Source organism: Zootoca vivipara, chromosome 1 (genome assembly GCF_963506605.1).
Source record: "Zootoca vivipara chromosome 1, rZooViv1.1, whole genome shotgun sequence".
In the NCBI taxonomy this organism is placed as follows: domain Eukaryota; kingdom Metazoa; phylum Chordata; class Lepidosauria; order Squamata; family Lacertidae; genus Zootoca; species Zootoca vivipara.
In genome coordinates, this window is record NC_083276.1 from 66215478 (window position 1) to 66234494 (window position 19017).

The 19017-nt window shown below is 42.6% G+C and overlaps 1 long non-coding RNA gene across 1 annotated transcript; it reads right to left on the reverse strand.

The window, feature by feature from the left end:
* Positions 1-1173: 1173 nt before the first annotated feature.
* Positions 1174-15263, reverse strand: LOC132592739 (uncharacterized). Its single transcript, XR_009558246.1, has 3 exons — positions 15182-15263; positions 12013-12127; positions 1174-1207 (listed from the first exon to the last, which is right to left on the reverse strand). It is a non-coding gene; the product is annotated as an uncharacterized LOC132592739 (long non-coding RNA).
* Between the last annotated feature and the right edge of the window lie 3754 nt (positions 15264-19017).

Consider the following 19017-nt stretch of genomic DNA (forward strand, 5'->3'; position numbering starts at 1 on the left):
CTGCAGTCCGGGACTTGGAAGGTAAGGTGGGTTAGCAACAGAGGTTAGGCCATCCCTGTCCAGATAACATAGCTGAGCCAATGGAAGGCACTCTGCACCACTGAGACCACCTGAGTCTCAAGTGGAAGTGATCAATTCTGAAGCACCCTCAAGCTACATAGCTGCTCCTTCATAGGGAATGTAAGCTCATCTGCAGCCGACCACCTTCCATCTATCCATTCTAGGCAACTACCCACTAACAGTGCCTCAGTCTTATCTGGATTGAGCTTCAGTTTATTGGTTCTCTGTATATTGCTAACATATTCTAAGACTCTGGATGACCACACTAAGCAGTTTCATGTAGATGTTAAACCATACCCTGCAAGTGTCCCAGAAAAACAGGAACAGCCCATTTTTTCTCACTAGAGGACGGTGGACATTTGGGGCACCATGATCTCGTGCCACAATTCCCCCCCCCAAAAGTGCTTTTTCAGGGTCACAATTTCTGACACTGTGCCACAAAAGTGCTTTTTCAGGGAGGAGAATGGCATCACAAGATAACGGTGCCCCAAATGGCCACCATCCTTTCATGAGAAAAAATGGGAAGATGGTGTCATCCTAGAATATGGCAATCCCAGTGTGTTGGAAGATACGGTTAAACATGGGGAATAAAGCTGAACCATGCGGAACCCCACACGGAAGTTTCCATGGGGCCAAACAACACCCCCAAGCACCACCCTCTGAAAATGACTATCCAAATAGGACTGGAAACATGGCAAAGTGTTGCCACCTCCTGCCCTGTGACTCAGATAGCTGCTGATGACAGAAAGTGATGACAGTAATTGCCAGTAGATAATGCCAATCTCTGTCTCCATTTTGTGACAGGTGAGCCTCAAGTGATTTTCATGCACCTCCAAGTTCAAGAACCCTACTTCTAGAGACCTGTGCCAGAATGAACAAATGATATCATCAGCCTGTGCAGACCTGGCTGCATGCAGATTCTACAAATCTTCCCCTGTAACTCAGCCACCTGCACACAGGCCTCTCTTGTTTTTCTCCCCAGGTTCAAAAGGTAACTTCTGGTTTATTCAAAAGACAGGGAAATTCATTTAGTCGCTTTTCTTTAAAACCAACGCAGCCTAGATTTAAGCATTACTTACTTTTATCCTTTAATCCAACTGTCTGGAATTGTTTATGTAACTCCTTTTGTATAGCAAGGGAGGAATAGCTGAAATAAAAACAAAAATGAATAAATTCTGGAAGACAGAAAGAGGCTATAATGATCAATACAGGTGACCTCATTTTGCCCCCCCCCCATGTGTTGAATGACTAAATGGCCCAGAATTTTCCCGTTTAAAATATGGAAACCCAAAAGGTAGCCTTCCCCCCAGATATATGAGAATAGCCTTTCAGAGGTCTACACTTGGCAGCAGAATGAGATAAGAAAATGCTGAAGTGGTAAAACAGACTTACCCTTTTGAATTGTGTTTGTGTGAGATTTTAAAAAGTTCCTTTGTGTTTTAAAAAAACCTGTCTTCAGAGGTAGAAAACTAGCATGGCAGGAGCTACTCTCCTTAGCATTTTTTTTTTCAGGAAACTTCTTTTTTTAAAAAAAAATCTATTAATTTTTCCAATTAAAACACGATTATATCACATCAATTATTTCCATTATTTCAAATTATACAAATACATATCAATTGAACCAAATGTTATGGCGAATCATAAAAAATTTTTGGCTTCCCGTGCTTCAAAATCTGGGGATTCTAGATAAACGTCTGCACTGCCGTCTTTATTCTGATGTCCAAATCTTCAAACTCGCAGTCCATAATAGTCCAGGAAACTTCTTTTTTTTAATGTGGTAAAGCATGCAGAAGAAGTATCCTCCACTAACAGTAGTGCAGTGCATTGTGCCACATCATCATTCTACCACCCACCACATTCCGCTAAATGTGTGGATCCAGTCTGAAACCTGGTCTCTGTGGGAATGTTCAGGGAGGCAGGAGAGGATATATTGTTTATTAATATCCTTCCTAACGTGCGCTAGCAAGTTCTATAACTTAGCAGAGTTTTACATTCCCCTTTTAAATGCACAGCAGATAGCTGGTTGCAGGCTTGTTTAAGCCTCTCGATATTACATTCCTGGTAAGTTTCCTTATATCCCTCTTAAAACAATAAACTCGCCACAAACATGTGTAAAGTATATACAATAGTACCTCGGGTTACAGATGCTTCAGGTTACAGACACTTCAGGTTACAGACTCCGCTAACCCAGAAATAGTGCCTCAGGTAAAGAAATTTACTTTAGGATGAGAACAGAAATCACGCGGCGGCAGCAGGAGGCCGCATTAGTGGTATCTCAGGTTAAGAACAGTTTCAGGTTAAGAACGGACCTCCAGAATGAATTAAGTTCTTAACCCGATGTACCACTGTAAAAGAAGTTTACTCACACCATCAGTTCACAGTTGGATCCCTGAAGGCAGACTTAGTCACAAAGTATATACATGTGGATTTATCCCATATGGAGATAGTCCCAGTGTCCTCTGTTGGCTGAGAGCCAACAGAGCAATTCCAGCTAAAAGCTGCTGCTCCAACAATGGAGGAAGTCAGAGAGAGAGAGTGCTGGTGCCCTGTTCCTTTTGTTACCTGGACAGCTAAGGTCATGCCCATCTCTAGTCACATGGAAAGGAAGTATGTCCCAGCCAGGAGGAAACCAGATGTTTTTGACTGGCTGGACCAAACATTCCCCCGCAAGTCCACTCTAAGAAAACAAGGAATGTTGTACTTGACTGCTACTTATGTATCACATCCCACAGTCTCAAATTAAGCAAAATGAAGGTGGTAAAATCCTGAGGGCCATAGTATTTCAAGCTGCAGGTGTGGATACGCTCTCAGATTAAAAACATGCACACAACCCTAAAAACCTCCCTGCAAATAATAATAATAATAATAATAATAATAATAATAATAATAATAATAAACATATCAGGGAGAAAGTCAAGTTTACTTGGCAAGTTTTATCCATTCAGAAGGTGCTACTATTCCTGCACATTTAATCAAATTCCTTTAAAATGTTACCATTATTTGTTCCTCTTCCTACGTTAGTCAATGCTTCTAACTTGCAAAGCAAGGCTTTGATTTGACCTTCAGGCAAAGTGGGTCCTGGTCCTGGTCAAAGTGGTCTAAAATGAAACAATCAGCTATCTGCATTCCTGAAGCAGGACCCAAATCGAATCTTGTCCTCCATGCATATCTTCCAGACATTTCTTCAAAAATCTAGACTCTTATCTCCATTTTCAGTAAAATAATTGAATAACTTTCCTGCACCCCCTTAGCTATGCCAGAGGTTCTGCTATAATTTAAGTCTCTGTGGAAAATAGTAATAAAGCTTTTTATGTATGTAGCATATTTCATCTGAGGTGTTAAAGTGATTTATGAAAATTTATTAAGTTTCAAACTCTCTTTAGACCCTGGCCCAATAATTCTCAGAGACATTTATTACATTGCTAAAGATCTCTGTGGTGAGGAATATATCAGTGCTAACAAGTTTTTAGGGATATTCTTTTGCCATTCCAGACGGTATTCCCTCTGTCAATAGTTTTTTATAAAGGGGCTCCCCCCCCCTAGTTTTCTCCTGTTCTTTTTGACATTTCATGTGGAAATCTGAGAGCTGTCAACAGAGCCCTATTCCCCTAGAATCAGTGCTGGTCCTTTGGAACGAGGATCACACAGCAAATACTGAAGGCACTTCAATGCCAGCAACCTCTGTATTAATATTCATAGGTTCCAAGAATCAACTCAGGGGTAGAGCATGCCAGAAGGGACTACACACACACACACACACACACACGGGTGTACTTGTGTAGAGCTCTTCCACAGAAGGGAGAGTAGGCTCCATACTCCCCTCCTTTATTGTTTTCCCATGCCTATTTTAGATTGTAAATCCCTTGAGGTGGGATCGTGGATATCCACAGCATCCCCCCCCCCTATCATTCAAGAATTTCTTTACCACTTAGGGCTGTGCCTCGGTACACCTGGCCTCTGAGAAACTTGAATTCTAGGTCAGGCGCTCCATTGTTTCTTAATGGATAGACCAGCGTTTCTCAACCGGTGTTCCGTGGCACACTACTGTGCCGCGAGACGCTGGCTGGTGTGCCATGACGAGAAGGGCGATTTGCATTGTCACGTCGCTGACCCACCGGAAAGGAAGCCGGCCGGGTCACGACGCGAGGCGAGCGCCCGCGTCGTGACCCAGCTGGCTTCCTTTCCGGTGGATCAGCGCTTATTATTGGCGGCCGCCAGGCACGTGACACTGCAAATCGCCCTTCTCACCGCCGCACGTCGCGGCAAAATTTAGAGTCGGCATCCAGCCGGAGGCCAGAGAGGGCGCCGCCGCCACCTGGGGAGGAGGAGGCAGGCGGGGAAGGCTGCGCAGGGCTTCCCTTCGCCTGGCCAGAGTGGCGGCGGCTGCCTGGGGCAGCTGGGAGGGAGGCGGCGGCAGCTGCGCGCCCGTGTCTGCCCGCCTGGGGTCTGTGCGTGTCCCCGCTCGCTCCGCAGGCTCTGCACCTGGTGGTTCCGCCTGGCTACCGCGCAGCAGTTCTTCAGTGGCATGCTTTACGTCTCCCCTCCAAACTAAACTAAATATAGGGCGGCACAGAGTTGGTGTGCCGCGGGATTTTTTTTCATAGAACAAGTGTGCCATGGCCCAAAAAAGGTTGAGAAACACTGGGATAGACTTCCTGTTCTGGCCACCAGAAAAAAACATCTCAATTCATAGCAGAAACCATCCATTTCTTCCAACAAGCTCAAGGCAGTCTGCATGGTTATTCCCCTCCCCATTTTATCCCCTCAACAACTACATGATGTAGGTTAGGCTGAGAACTAAGAACTTCCAGAAGGTCTCCCAGGGAACTTCCTAAGTTAGTCAGTATTATTTGAACAGGTGCCTTCTGTTTCAACTTTAAAATGCCTACTGAAAACTCTTCTATTCCATCAGGCTTATGCGGGCAATTAGGAATAAATCAGGCTTCCTCAACCTCGGCCCTCCAGATGTTTTGAGACTACAATACCCATCATCCCTGATCACTGGTCCTGCTAACTAGGGATCATGGGAGTTGTAGGCCAAAAACATCTGGAGAGCCGAGGTTGAGGAAGCCTGGAATAGATCTTTCCATAATAGCCAGCTGATTTATGATTTTAACATTTTATATGGTTTCCTGTTGTACAGTTTTATGTATAATTATTGTAAACTGCTCTACTATATTTTATGAACAGCAGCAGATAAATATTTTTATAAATAAAATAAATTAAAGTAGATGTTGGTTCTGGAGCAACATACTGTTAATGAATTTTAATTGTCTACAAATCAAGGTCTACAATTGTCTTCTTGTTTTTCCCCCCTCCTCATAAACCTAGGTGCTTTGGAAAGGGCCCTTAGAGAAAGAAAGAAAGAAAGAAAGAAAGAAAGAAAGAAAGAAAGAAAGAGAAAGAAAGCTTTGTTTACAGTGTTTACAGCTCTCTATGTGAATGGGTGGCGCTGTGGGTTAAACCAGGTTAAATCGGCTTGCCGATCAGAAGGTTGGCGGTTCGAATCCTTGCAACGGGGTGAGCTCCCATTGCTTGGTCCCAGCTCCTGCCAACCTAGCAGTTCGAAAGCACGTCAAAGTGCAAGTAGATAAATAGGTACCGCTCCGGCGGGAAGGTAAACGGCGTTTGTGTGTGCTGCTCTGGTTCGCCAGAAGCGGCTTTGTCATGCTGGCCACATGACCTGGAAGCTGTACACCGGCTCCCTCGGCCAATAAAGCGAGATGAGTGCGCAACCCCAGTCGGTCACGACTGGACCTAATGGTCAGAGGTCCCTTTACCCTTTACCTTTATGTGTATATTGGGGGGGGGGGTTCCATCAATTTTTCTACTCCCAAACATGTAATTCTTTGCAATGTAGTTTTTTATAACCATCTTTTTTCTCTGCCTCATGTTGGAATAAGGACAAAATGTTATAGGGCAAGCTCTGCTCTCCGTGTTAATTGCTCCGATTAATTAGAGATGTTATCATACTTGTAACCCCAAACTGACTCCCACAGGCAACTAAAGACACACCTAAATCAGTAAGCACTACAAAAGGCAGAAACCTGCCTCAGGACGTTGGGGGTGGAAAACAATGGAGTAATAAAATAAGGAGCGATAAGCAAATGCAATGGTGAAGAATTTTGCTTTCATGCTCCTTTAGATTTTTCTAAGTGAAGTGTGAATATGGGAGTGGTAATGAAGATCACCAAAACTGAGATTAGCAGCAGAACATCACACACACACAAAACAATGCTTTAATAAATGGGTAGAAAAAGGAGGGGAGTACTAAAGCATTTTGATATGGCCTCTCCTTTCTTCATTTGTTAAAGATGAATAGGTCCTATTTGTTTGGTTTCACACTATAATTAAGTAGATGAGAAATCAAGATTAGTGTCATGTATACTTTAATATGCAATGCTTGAGACAGGAAGATTAAGAAAGGCTCATAAGCCCATATTGTGCTCCTGTTTAAAGAAATATAAACATTGATCTTTGATTTTTTTGCGCTGCTCAGTTTGGATTGAGTTGCTGTGTGCAAATAAGTTAGGGTTCTCTTGAGAAGGTGTCAGATAAAATTGACAAAAATACGCAAACTGGATGTACAAACCGAGAAATGAAATGACAAAGTAAAGCTTCCTGAAATACAAGTATTGATTGACTGATCATATTCCCACAACACATAAGGTTATGACCAAATGGTAGTAATCCTATGAGTTGCTACACACTGGCCAATGTTAAGACCTGTCAGCTCCCAAAACCGAAATCAGGTGAGACCTCGTCTTCAGAAGTTGACCTCAGTACACATTTTACCACAAACCAGCTGGAATTAGAGCACCATGAAGGAGCTCCTAATCCAGGGAAACATCGTTATCCAGAAAGCTTACAGTAGTAAGGAACCAAATGAAACCCCTCCCCAGCTCTAATCCCGTGATTACCACTCAATATTTCTTTCAGCAGAAAGAACCATGGCCTTGTCAACATCAAGGCCTTACTATTTCCCCAGAAAGGGTGAGAGCAGCTAAGCCAGCCATAAAAACCACCAGGTCACAGCAGAACAGTCACACCTGCTCCTTGATCTGGCTGCCTCTTGGGCAGCTTCCCTGTAATTCAGTGCTTGGCCTTCTGACTTTGGGCATGGACTTTGCTGGTGCTGCTGGACAGCTCCCCTGTGGACTCCTGTTTCATCTGCCAGGTCTCCACAGAAGTTCTCTAGTTCTCTGGACTGCTCCTCTGACTCACCCAGAAAATGGAGATCCATACGGCCAGATGCAGCCAAGCGGTAGTGCATGAAACCAGAAGACAGCAAAGATACAAGCATAGAAGGTATGGGCAGGTCAGAGCAGTGCTACAGAAAGTAAGGGCATTCTAAAAGCTTGGGGAACTAGGAGGCATATTCCTGCCTGCCTCGTACACAAGAAGTGTTCTTATCACTGTTTGCTAATACAACCAGCCCTTCTGCATCTGGCTAGGACACATTTTTAGAATGAAAAGTTTTCATAGGGCCCGGAACAGGCAGATATGGAAATGCAGAAACAGTGCTTTCCATATATACAACTCCTGGCAAGGACAGTCAATAATGGTAGTGGCATCCTTTTTTTTTTTAACTCTACAGATAGCAATGATGAAAGATAGCCATTTGTGTTAACTTCTGCAGCAGGGGGGAAGAAACATGTCTCTCTCACACATGCCATTCACAAATGGAGGTTTAGATCCAATCCCATATGCACAGGGCTAAAGCACCTACCGTATGCAGTTCATGAGGATCTATGGTTTGGGAGTCAACTACTTTCCCAAAGGCAACCAATTATTGTAGAGTAAATTATATTAGTTTTATCTTCCCCCCCCCCAATGTTCCCCCTATCTTTATTTTGGTTGTTTAGTGAGAGTGCAGAGCAGTTTTACAGAGCTTCCCCCCCTTAGTTTCTTCATTCTCATAAGCCATTGAATTATGTTTTATTGAATACACACACACACACACACACACACACACACACACCTGTTTGCTGTCAAAGAACTACAGTCCCTACATTTCCCCAGGCAGAGGAGGAACGCAGGGAGATGTGTATAGAAGCAGCAGGTTTTCTATCTGCAATCCCTCATCTGCTTTGTTTTATATACTTACAAAGCATTTTCCCCATTTAATGCACGCAATTAGCTGTAAACTAAATCAAGCCTACATAATAAAAGAGGAGAGAAAATAAATACTCAGGTTTCATAGAGGAGGAAACACACAGAGAAAGACGGATAGGCAGACCATATTAGGCTAGCATTTTCAGACTTCAAGCCTCAGCCATGCAATTTTCTCTCAAACAGGTGGCAGAAGCCCTGTCTGGCTCAAATCCTGCTCAAATAATCACAAACAACAAAAGTGTCCGCCGGATGGAGATACACATTCATTCTGTTCAAACTGAACTATGAATCTAGCCAGTTCAACAAGACCTGCATGAGCATTGCAATACCATTACAGGAGGAGAAATCTATTTCCACATGCTTATCTCCCTTGATGGACACCGATGAGATGAAAACGCCTGCTGATTATAACAGAGCTGATTTTATCTGAAAGGTACATGAGGGTAAAGCTGCTTGGAAGGAGGCGTGTACCTCTATGGCAGGGGTGGCTAACCTGGGCCTTTCGTATGTCACTGTGCTCCAAATCCCACCAGCCCCAGGCAGCAGGGCCCATGAGCAGGGAAGATGGAAATTCCTATTCAGCAACATTCGAAGGGGCACGGAAGGGCTGTCCCTGCTCTATGGGCTAGAGACATGAATCACACTAGAATGCAATCATTACCAAATAAAAACTCAGAGTGGCATTTTGCCTGTGTAAAGCCAATTCACAGAAACCCATAAATGATCAATTGGAGTGAGCCCAGTGCTGGATTTATGTATAAGCTAAAGAAGGCTGATAGCCAAAGAATTGATGCTTTTGAATTATGGTGCTGGAGGAGACTCTTGAGAGTCCCGTGGACTGCAAGAAGATCAAACCTATCCATTCTGAAGGAAATCAGCCCTGAGTGCTCACCGGAAGGACAGATCCTGAAGCTGAGGCTCTAATACTTTGGCCACCTCATGAGAAGAGAAGACTTCCTGGAAAAGACCCTGATGTTGGGAAAGATTGAGGGCACAAGGAGAAGGGGACGGCAGAGGACGAGATGGTTGGACAGTGTTCTCAAAGCTACCAACATGAGTCTGACCAAACTGCGGGAGGCAGTGGAAGACAGGAGTGCCTGGCATGCTCTGGTCTATGGGGTCATGAAGAGTCGGACATGACTAAATGACTAAACAACAACAACAACAACAACAACAACAACATGCTATAGCTTAGGGCCCCACTCTCTTGGGGGCCCCCCAAAAAATTAAAGGGGAAAAAACTGGATGTACATTTCCAAAATATAAGATAAAAAACAAATAAAATAAAACCTACATGCAGCAACAGTGTTTTGTGTTGTGCAGGCTCCTATGACATAAGTAATGGGCCCCGCCTGCTAGCTTGCTCCCTAAAATATCATATATAAAGGGCCCCATTACTTTCAGTAGCTTAGGGCCTCATCAAACCTAAATCCTGCCCTGAGTGAACCCTAAGGGTACCCCACACAGAAGGACCCATAGACATCAACTCCTAGGGGCCGAGGCAGTCTGCCCCCCAAAAGTATTTTTTTTAGAGGACTGGGCCCCCTCAATTTTCAGAGGGTGTTTGCCTCTGCCCCCTGGCACCTTGTGATGTTGTCCACATGACATTGCATTGGGGGTCCCCAATACGCTGGAGAAGCCAATGCCCCTGGAAGGACCATAGTTAAGGCAGCATGTGAAGCTCCAGTGTCTGCCACAGGCAAATAGATTAGCTGGCAGGGCAACCTAGGGTTGAGCACTGGAGGGACGGGAATAACTGGCTCTCTTAAAGCAATTCTTGCATAACAAGTTCTTGTATTTCTTTGATGTATGCTATAATGAACTGGCTACTACTATTATTATTATCACCACCACACGATCATATCGTAGTCCTATCATAGACATTCTTATTTTACATGACTATAGCCTCCAAGTATCAAATGTCTAGGGGGGGGGGGAAATGACGTCCATTGCAAAACTAATCTCTTATTTTCGGAACTACAGATTGATTGCTCACTGTTAGCAATGCAAAAGCGGCTGTAGGAAAATGCTGCTCAGAAGTTGGCAACTACAAGTCCCATCATCCCTGACTGCCCATGCATGAATGGAGCTGCTGGGAGTTGTAGTCCACAACATCTTACCACAACGGCCACCCTTGTAATAGCTTGAGTGAGCTAAAGTTCAAGGGCATTAAATCAACACTACATGGTGTGCTGTTGTATTTTTTAATCGTTACAGAATGTAAGAATATTCTCAGTAAGCTTTGCATAGGGCTTTGGAATATGAAAATAATGACAACTTCCTACTTTTGGACTTCTTCAGCAGTATGTGGGGTTAGCAGCTTTCCCTTGTGATTGTCAACTGTCCTGAACACATTATATGTTTTCTAGCAATACTGCAAGAAGATCAAACCTATCCATTCTGAAGGAAATCAGCCCTGAGTGCTCACTGGAAGGACAGATCCTGAAGCTGAGGCTTCAATACTTTGGCCACCTCATGAGAAGAGAAGACTCCCTGGAAAAGACCCTGATGTTGGGAAAGATGGAGGGCACAAGGAGAAGGGGACAACAGAGGACGAGATGGTTGGACAGTGTTCTCGAAGCTATCAACATGAGTTTGACCAAACTGTGGGAGGCAGTGGAAGATAGGAGTGCCTGGTGTGCTCTGGTCCATGGGGTCACGAAGAGTCGGACACGACTAAACAACAACAGCAATACAGAGGTGAGTCTTTGGAAATGGAAAATCGATAGCTAAAGGCCTGTTAACAGTGGACAGCACTGGTAATAAGACAAGTAGATTTGCCAATCAGCACTTTTAACTTGTTGAAAACTCGAGTGGATGTTGCATCTTCCACCCCAGCAAAGCAGAGGACAAAAGCTCTGCAGGCAGCGGCTCAGCATGCGTTTGCTCTGTGCCCTCTGGACCAGCTGTAGGCGCCTGCTTAAGAATGAGTGTCAATGGGCTACTGCCCCTTTGAGTGTGCTGGTTTTGTTATCTTATTACACGATTTTTAAGAGGACAAAGGCGATAGAGATGACTGAAGGCTTTTGCAGTGTATCTGCGGTGACCTTTCTAATCTTCACCGTATTATGAAGACAGGAAGACAAAAGCAACCCTTCCTACTATTGTGACAAAGACCTGTGGGGAAGAAACCACAGGACCTACTGCACTGCAAAAGGTTTTGGAGCCCTGAAGGTCGAGGCAGGCTAGGGGTGGGGGAGAGAGTTAAATCTCAGAAATATTTGTCCTGAGAAACAGCAAAAATGGTCGCTACCACCCACCACGGTGTTGCTTTCTTAGAACACATCTCAAAAACTTTGTCTTTTGATGTCCTACTTTAAAAAACAACAGCACAAAAGACTGTAGATATATATGCCCAAATTTGGAGGCTTGATCTGTGTTGTCCTTTGATACCTCAAATACAACATGACAAGTTTTTATTTCCTGACATTTATCATTGTCTTCATAAATCTACCCAAAGATTCAGACAAGTTTCCTGCTGGCATGTTTGCAAGAAAGTGCATATTGCTTTTCCGCAAAATGAGCAGTCAGAGCCAGTTATTTAAATGACTGAAAATTATAATGTGAGAGAAATGAACAAACTGAACAAACGAAATCCATTAAATTTTAAATCAAGTGTAAATAAACTGATTCTAAATAAACTGATTCTAATTCCTTCCAGTAGCACCTTAGAGACCAACTAAGTTTGTCATTGGTATGAGCTTTCATGTGCACGCACACTTCTTCAGATGCACACGAAAGCTCATACCAATGACAAACTTAGTTGGTCTCTAAGGTGCTACTGGAAGGAATTTTCTTATTTTGTTTCGACTACGGCAGACCAACACGGCTACCTACCTGTAACTGATCCTAAAGAACTAGACCAAGCACACTTGGAAGCTTCCACACAATTATGAATCCCGACAAGGCAGAGTCCCAGATGACAACGAGGCAGTACACACAACATTTGATTCTGGAATCAATGGAGAAAGAGTATTTGTATCTTCTGTCTACACAGTCCACACACAACCTACGTCTATTGGATATTCTCCCCTCCCCAAAAAGCACTTCATGAGAAACTGGTTTCATTCTGAATATAAAAGCTTCATTGCACATTGATTCTGCATTACCCCTCACAGTGTATCCTTTCAGAAACAGATGAAAGCAGACGTAGGTGGTCTTGACAACTGGGGGTAGGGGTTTATACACACTTGTCCAATGACAATGTGGGTGGGTGTGTACCAAGACTGCAATCACCACTTCCTTCTTCATTCACCTGGGGTATGTGCAGGGAGGAAAAAGCATGGGGAGACTAGTCCACAGGAGGGTCTTCAAGTGTGCATCAAATAACCCCAACCACCCTTGTGGATGGCAGGATCTAGAATCAATCTAGGTGCTCAGCTAGATTGGTGAAGAAGAAGTGTTTTATATTCATTTTATATGTGTTGTAGATGCGATATAACACTGTGACACCAGTGTTATATCGCATCTACAGTATTATATCGCATCTTTCCCTACCGGATTTCCCTGTATGAGTTTGCAACGCATTTAACTGAATCGCTTCTTTGACGTGTCTAGATCCAGGCTAGATTGAAAGCAGCATGTATAGGATGATCATGGATAATTCTGGATTCACAAAAACTACATTTTAATGCTGCAAATGGTTTAGTGTGTATGCAGCCTGAGACTTCCAACCACATTAAGTCAAATGGACATTGGCACTCCCTTCAGATCTTCCTGATCAACACACAAATATCAAAGAGGAGCCCTCACACTAAGCAATGTTGGGGGTTGAGCTATTTTTTTTAAAACAAGGACCAGGTGGCAAGATCCATGTGCATCATATCTGTTTTCAAACAACTTCATTGGAACTTGTTCTGTTTTTGGCTCAGTTAAAATGCTGGTATTGATCTTTAAGCCCTACACCTCTTGATCATAGGGCAAAAACTTATGATTTTATTTTATTTTCACTGATGTTTTAAGCTAGGTGTTTGTACAGTGAAACCTCGGTTTATGAACACCTCGGTTTATGAATTTTCGGTTTATGAACACCGCGGACCCATCTGGAACGGATTAATTCACTTTCCATTACTTTTAATGGGAAAGTTCGCTTCAGTTTATGAACGCTTCAGTTTATTAACAGACTTCCGGAACCAATTACACCCATGTTTCAGTTTATGAACGCTTCAGTTTAAGTACTTCGCGGACCCGTCTGGAACGGATTAATCCACTTTCCATTACTTTCAATGGGAAAGTTTGCTTCAGTTTATGAACGGTTACTCCGTGGACCGTCTGGAACGGATTAATCCACTTTCCATTACTTTCAATGGGAAAGTTCGCTTCAGTTTATGAACGCTTCAGTTTATGAACAGACTTCCGGAACCAATTGTGTTCATAAACCGAGGTACCACTGTATTCTTTTTTCTGTGTTCTGTGTCCAAGATATAACAGTTGTCAACAGCATTGTATTTCATTGTTTATTGTTGTAAGCTGCATTGAGAATACATCTTGGATTCTAGACCCTTCCCATTATGGTCTGAAAATGTCATGTCAGAGTGAAATATTACTTTAACTTCCTGGATTGCATTCAGAGGTGACATTTGGTAACCTTAAAAAAAAAAGTCACATTTTAAGACATGCGAATAAAGTACTAGTGGTGAATCTGGTGTTTTTCTTTTTTTTAAAAAAAATGAGGTGTTAATATATAAACTAGTTAAATGATAACCATGGAGACTGTGGAAATAATAGCGGATACATCTGACTGCCAGTGAATGAGAGAAAATAATGAAGAGGACACAAGTTAAGAAAACAATGAAATATTTAAAATAGGGAGAAAATTGGGGCTATGGTCTATTGTTTCTTGTCAGTGAGTTATATTAAACCATCACTTTGGGTCTGGAAATTGGATTAGAAAAAGAAGACTTGGAAAATGGATAATTTAGAAAGCAATTACCGCCATTCTTTTGAGAAACTGATCGAATGAAATATTTTTCATTAGGATTATTTTTAGAGCAAGCATAGGCAACCTTGGCTCTCCAGATGTTTTGGAACTACAACTCCCATGCTAGCTAGGGATCATGGGAGTTGTAGTTCCAAAACATCTGAAGAGCCAAGGTTGCCTGTGCCTGTTTTAGAGATTTTGTAGTAATTAAAGCAATTAAAATTGTAGATTTTCTAAAAGAAACAATTTACTGTCTTTGAGAACCGAGCCCTTTCTCAAGTGACTGTGAAATTAAGACATGCTTGAAACAATCACATCTGCTCCAGAAGTTGGTTCTTTCCAAAACACTGTGTTTTATTTATTTATTTTTGCTTCTTGGCTTAGTGTATAAAAAGGAAGGGCACGCAAAATCATTATGCTGTGATATATTTCATGTAAAATGAGCGCTTCAGATACTTTGGGTATGCAATCTGCACTTCAGCCTCTGTGGCCTCATAGCTACACTTTGCCTCTGTGGTCGGAAGTACTATACCTCTGAATGCCAGTTGCTGGAAACCTCAGGGGCCAGAGAATGCTCTTGTGCTCATGTTCTGCTTGCCGGCTTCACATGATTTATCCAGCTGGCCGCTGTGAAAACAGGATCCTGTACTAGATAGGCCACTGGCCTGGTTTAAAAAGTGTAGCTAAAACTCCTCCAGAGCCATCTCTCAGCGATTAAAATAGATGACGGTGCGATTAAATTAGTTCTTATTTCATTTCACATCCTAACAACTTATAGGGCATCTCTGACCTACTATCTCTCAAAATCAGTCTCCTTCCCCCAACCAGAAATGTGGGACAGAACAAGGAACTGAAACAAGCCTTATCACCTGCTTGGTTATTATTATCACTTCCATGGATTTAAACCAGTTAGCATTATGGTGTATACAAAGTTTAGCCCTTGTGGATCTTTTATCATAATTAGAGCAATGGAATGAGAGTGGATTTATGGTGTGGATTTATACTAATAGCCCTTGGTATCCAAACCCACTTGGATGCTCATTGTATCCAAAGAGTTAAATAAAAGATTTATCTGGTCATTCTTACCCTTCTTTCAGTCACTGTCCATGTCAGTCAGCTTGAGCCTAACAACAGGAAAAGGGTTGGTCAGCTCTAACATATGACAACTCCCCAGGGAACACTGAATGATGACTTTGAGGGATTTGTGCAACATGTGACCTCGCTATATTTTTTCACTTGCATCAGCAGGAGGATCTTTCTCTTCTAAATTTACTTATCGTTACTAGCTTCTGTGGTTAGTGTTCCCTGGCCGCTCCCGTTCTGTGCTTTTGGCAGGCTATAATTTTATGGGATCACGTTGTAACATTATGAATCTGTATTACGTTTGCATATACTGTACATTTACACCCTTGCTGATTTGCTCTTTGTCATCTTACATCCTAGCGCCATGTACGCTGAGGGCACCAGTGCTCATAAAAACAATAACCTGTGGGATTCAGTGCTCAAGGAGCCCAAAATTACCCCCCATGAAACAATCAGCACCATTTGGCTAGGACTGAGAAATGTTGCCTCCTGGTACCGGAATTTTACCCTTGAAGAAATAGCTGTTGCAGTTTGCAGCTCATCCTGAGTCAACACTTTTGGATTTTTTCACATTAAAGTAAATAACCTTCATTAAAAAGTAGTGACACTTCCTCATGTTGCCTGTTGCCATTATCACTGAATGCCCCTCATCCTAGCCTTTCTATCTATCATTTTCTTTCCAGTGCGCTTCTGGCTCAAATTTCCTTACAATATTCATGTGACATTCAGCAATAGATTAGCATCAACCGGTTGCAAAGGTGGAGCCACTCGCTGCTTTGCTCGCACATGCTTTGCCCATAGGCTTATACTTACTTATTTTAAAATATTTTATATGCTGACTGTCATGTAAACATACCCCAGCAGTGTAAAAAACAGAAATAGAAATAAGATGTACTAAAAGCCAAAGAATATAACACAGTCAGTAGCCGAAAAGCTCAGTAGCTGACACCTTCAGTGAAAAGGGACAGGCAGCAGGTGGTAGAAAAGCCTAAACTGCTGGCAAGGTGCTGCCAGTTAAAATATCTGGCTAATTGGACCAGTGATATAGCTCAGTAAATGGCAGCTTCATATATAGCTTCAGATTATTATTATTATTATTATTATTATTATTATTATTATTATTATTATTAAACTTAAGTGGATTTTAAAAAATGATTCAGTAAATGGTAGCCTCTAACATTCACCTTAATCTCAAGAGGAGGATAGGGTTAGAAACATAGAACTGTGGAGTTGGGAGGGTTCCCCAACAGTCATCTAGTCCAACCCCCTGCCGCAATGCAGGTATCTCAACCTGCATTGCATCATCATCAACATCATCATCAAATGTTAATTGTGGGAACTTTGGAAACCCAAAGCTACTGTTGTGAAGCAACTAACATCCACCACGAACTACAAGGACTGCTACTATACAACTTAAAAGATCCATGAATGGATGACTTCTGATACTAGACGACAGTGCAACGGCTCAGTGAATTTAAAGAACGTCAGAGAACCAAAAAAAAAGTCATAGTCTCCATTCACCAGCACCACTCTAATACGTTTCTCTCTCTCTCTCTCTCTCTCTCTCTCTCTCTCTCTCTCTCTCTCTCTCTCTCTCTCTCTCTCTCTGTATTATGTGAATTGCAACCATCCCACGGAACTGAGGAGAACTTGCGTAATAGTTTGTGATATGGCAGGAGGGAAGAGACATCTCTCACTCCACCACAACAAGGGGCAGGTCAGCTGGGTAAATCTCTGGGTCTTGGGGACAAACTACCCATTGCAGACAAATGAGTGAAAGAAGCATCCGTTTCACCTCTCCAAATAATCTGCCAGCTCCCCGCCCCAGCCGGGTTTTACATATGTGTATATATAAACATGCATATGAATTTCCCTCAGGGAGAGAAGCTGCTGAGGGGGTGATTTGATGCTGGGGGTGGGTGTGGGGTGGGAACAGCACACAAGGATAGGATTATGCATTCCCTCACCTTCTGCATTTCTTTACTCCAAATCGTACCCTCCCAAACCTTCTTTTATTTTTATTTTAATATGCTGGATATTCTTCACATGTAATTGCATGTAATGTGTAGTTTTCCCCTCTGTGTTCGTGGGTCAAAAGACAACAGTGAAGTAAGAAGACTGAGGAAGTTTAAAAGAGGTGTGTGTGTTTGTGTTTTAATGGAGAAATAATAAGCAAAGGGGGAACGTTTGAATAATAACTGTGCATGGAAAAGCAGCTAAATGAATGCTGCAGGCATGACATATGCACTGGGCTGAATGCACTGAGCTGGGCTTCTCAGGACAGATTGTATCTTGCAGTAATTCCCACGATGCCCAAAAAACATCCAGATTGCTTGTGATGTAGAGGACGATTTATGAATGGAAAGATTAATGTTTTTTGTTTGTTTATGTAATGGGTGCACTTGGCCTTGCTTTCGCATAAGAAGAAATGCCACATCAAATATATATCCTGAAGCATTAATCACATAATTAGCAAACTGCATGAAAACATGGGCTACTGCAATGACCTCAAAAGGCCCAGACAGTGTTGGGTGGAATTCATTTTCTTCTGGAATACGTCTCGACAAAATATGAAAAGCAGTCCGGAAGTCAAATGGAATGTTACCAACATGCTTTTACCAAAAAAATAATTCCTTATTGAGTGTGCTAAAGGTAAAGGTAAAGAGACCCCTGACCATTAGGTCCAGTCGTGACCGACTCTGGGGTTGCGCGCTCATCTCGCATTATTGGCCGAGGGAATCGGCGTATAGCTTCCAGGTCATGTGGCCAGCATGACCAAGCCACTTCTGGCAAACCAGACCAGCGCATGGAAATGCCATTTACCTTCCCGCTGTAGCGGTTCCTATTTATCTACTTGCATTTTGAGGTGCTTTCGAACTGCTAGGTTGGCAGGAGCTGGGACCAAGCAACGGGAGCTCACCCCGTCACAGGGATTCGAACCGCCGACCTTCTGATCAGCAAGCCCTAGGCTCAGTGGTTTAACCACAGCGCAACCTGGGTCCCCTTACATTAAAGCTATTTAAAGCCTCAGTGAAATTGTACATTGAAATTGTACTTTTCCCTCAATAGAATACAGTATAGGTTAAAAAATTACTTCTGCATTTTCCCCTGAGAGTTCTATGAAACTTTCTTAAGGACTGACTACAGAGAGCAGCTGTAGCTCAGTAGTAGAGCTCATGTTCTGCATTCTCAGGGCCCTGGGTTCAAATTCCACATCTCCTGGTAGGGTCAGAATATACCTTTCTCTGAAATCCTGGAGACTTGCTGCCAATCATTGTGTCCAATACTGAGACAGATGTGTCAGTGGCCTGATTCTGTATGAGACAGTTTCCTGTGTTATTTCCTCAGGATATAACTTTTGTGATTTTTTACTTTGTTTCTTAATTTTATTTAAAAGAGTTTATATACTGTTTGATTGTAGTAAAAACCCTAATCAGTTTGCAAGAAACGTTAAAATTATCGATAATGTGGTAATTTTTTTTAAAAAAATAAAGCATTTAAAAATAATTAAAATCAGCATTGGAAGAGATTAAAACCTGTCAACACCCACATGTCTCTGTAGGCTTGTCTAAACAAAAACGTTTTGAGCTCAGGCATTGAGAAGAGTACAGTCAAAGTGACTGCCTGACGTCAACAAGTAGGGAGTTCCACGCTAAAATATTGATTTCTTATTACACGTGCAGAAGGAGTATTATGTGGCTCCTATAACAGTGTCTGTTCCGCAGATTGAAGTGGTCGAGTGGGTGTATCCTGCAAGTCAACTGGTCTTAAGCTGTAGTAAGTTCCTTGCCTGGTAACAAATCAGCAACTGGTGCAGATCTCTGAGCAGAGGGGCTGTA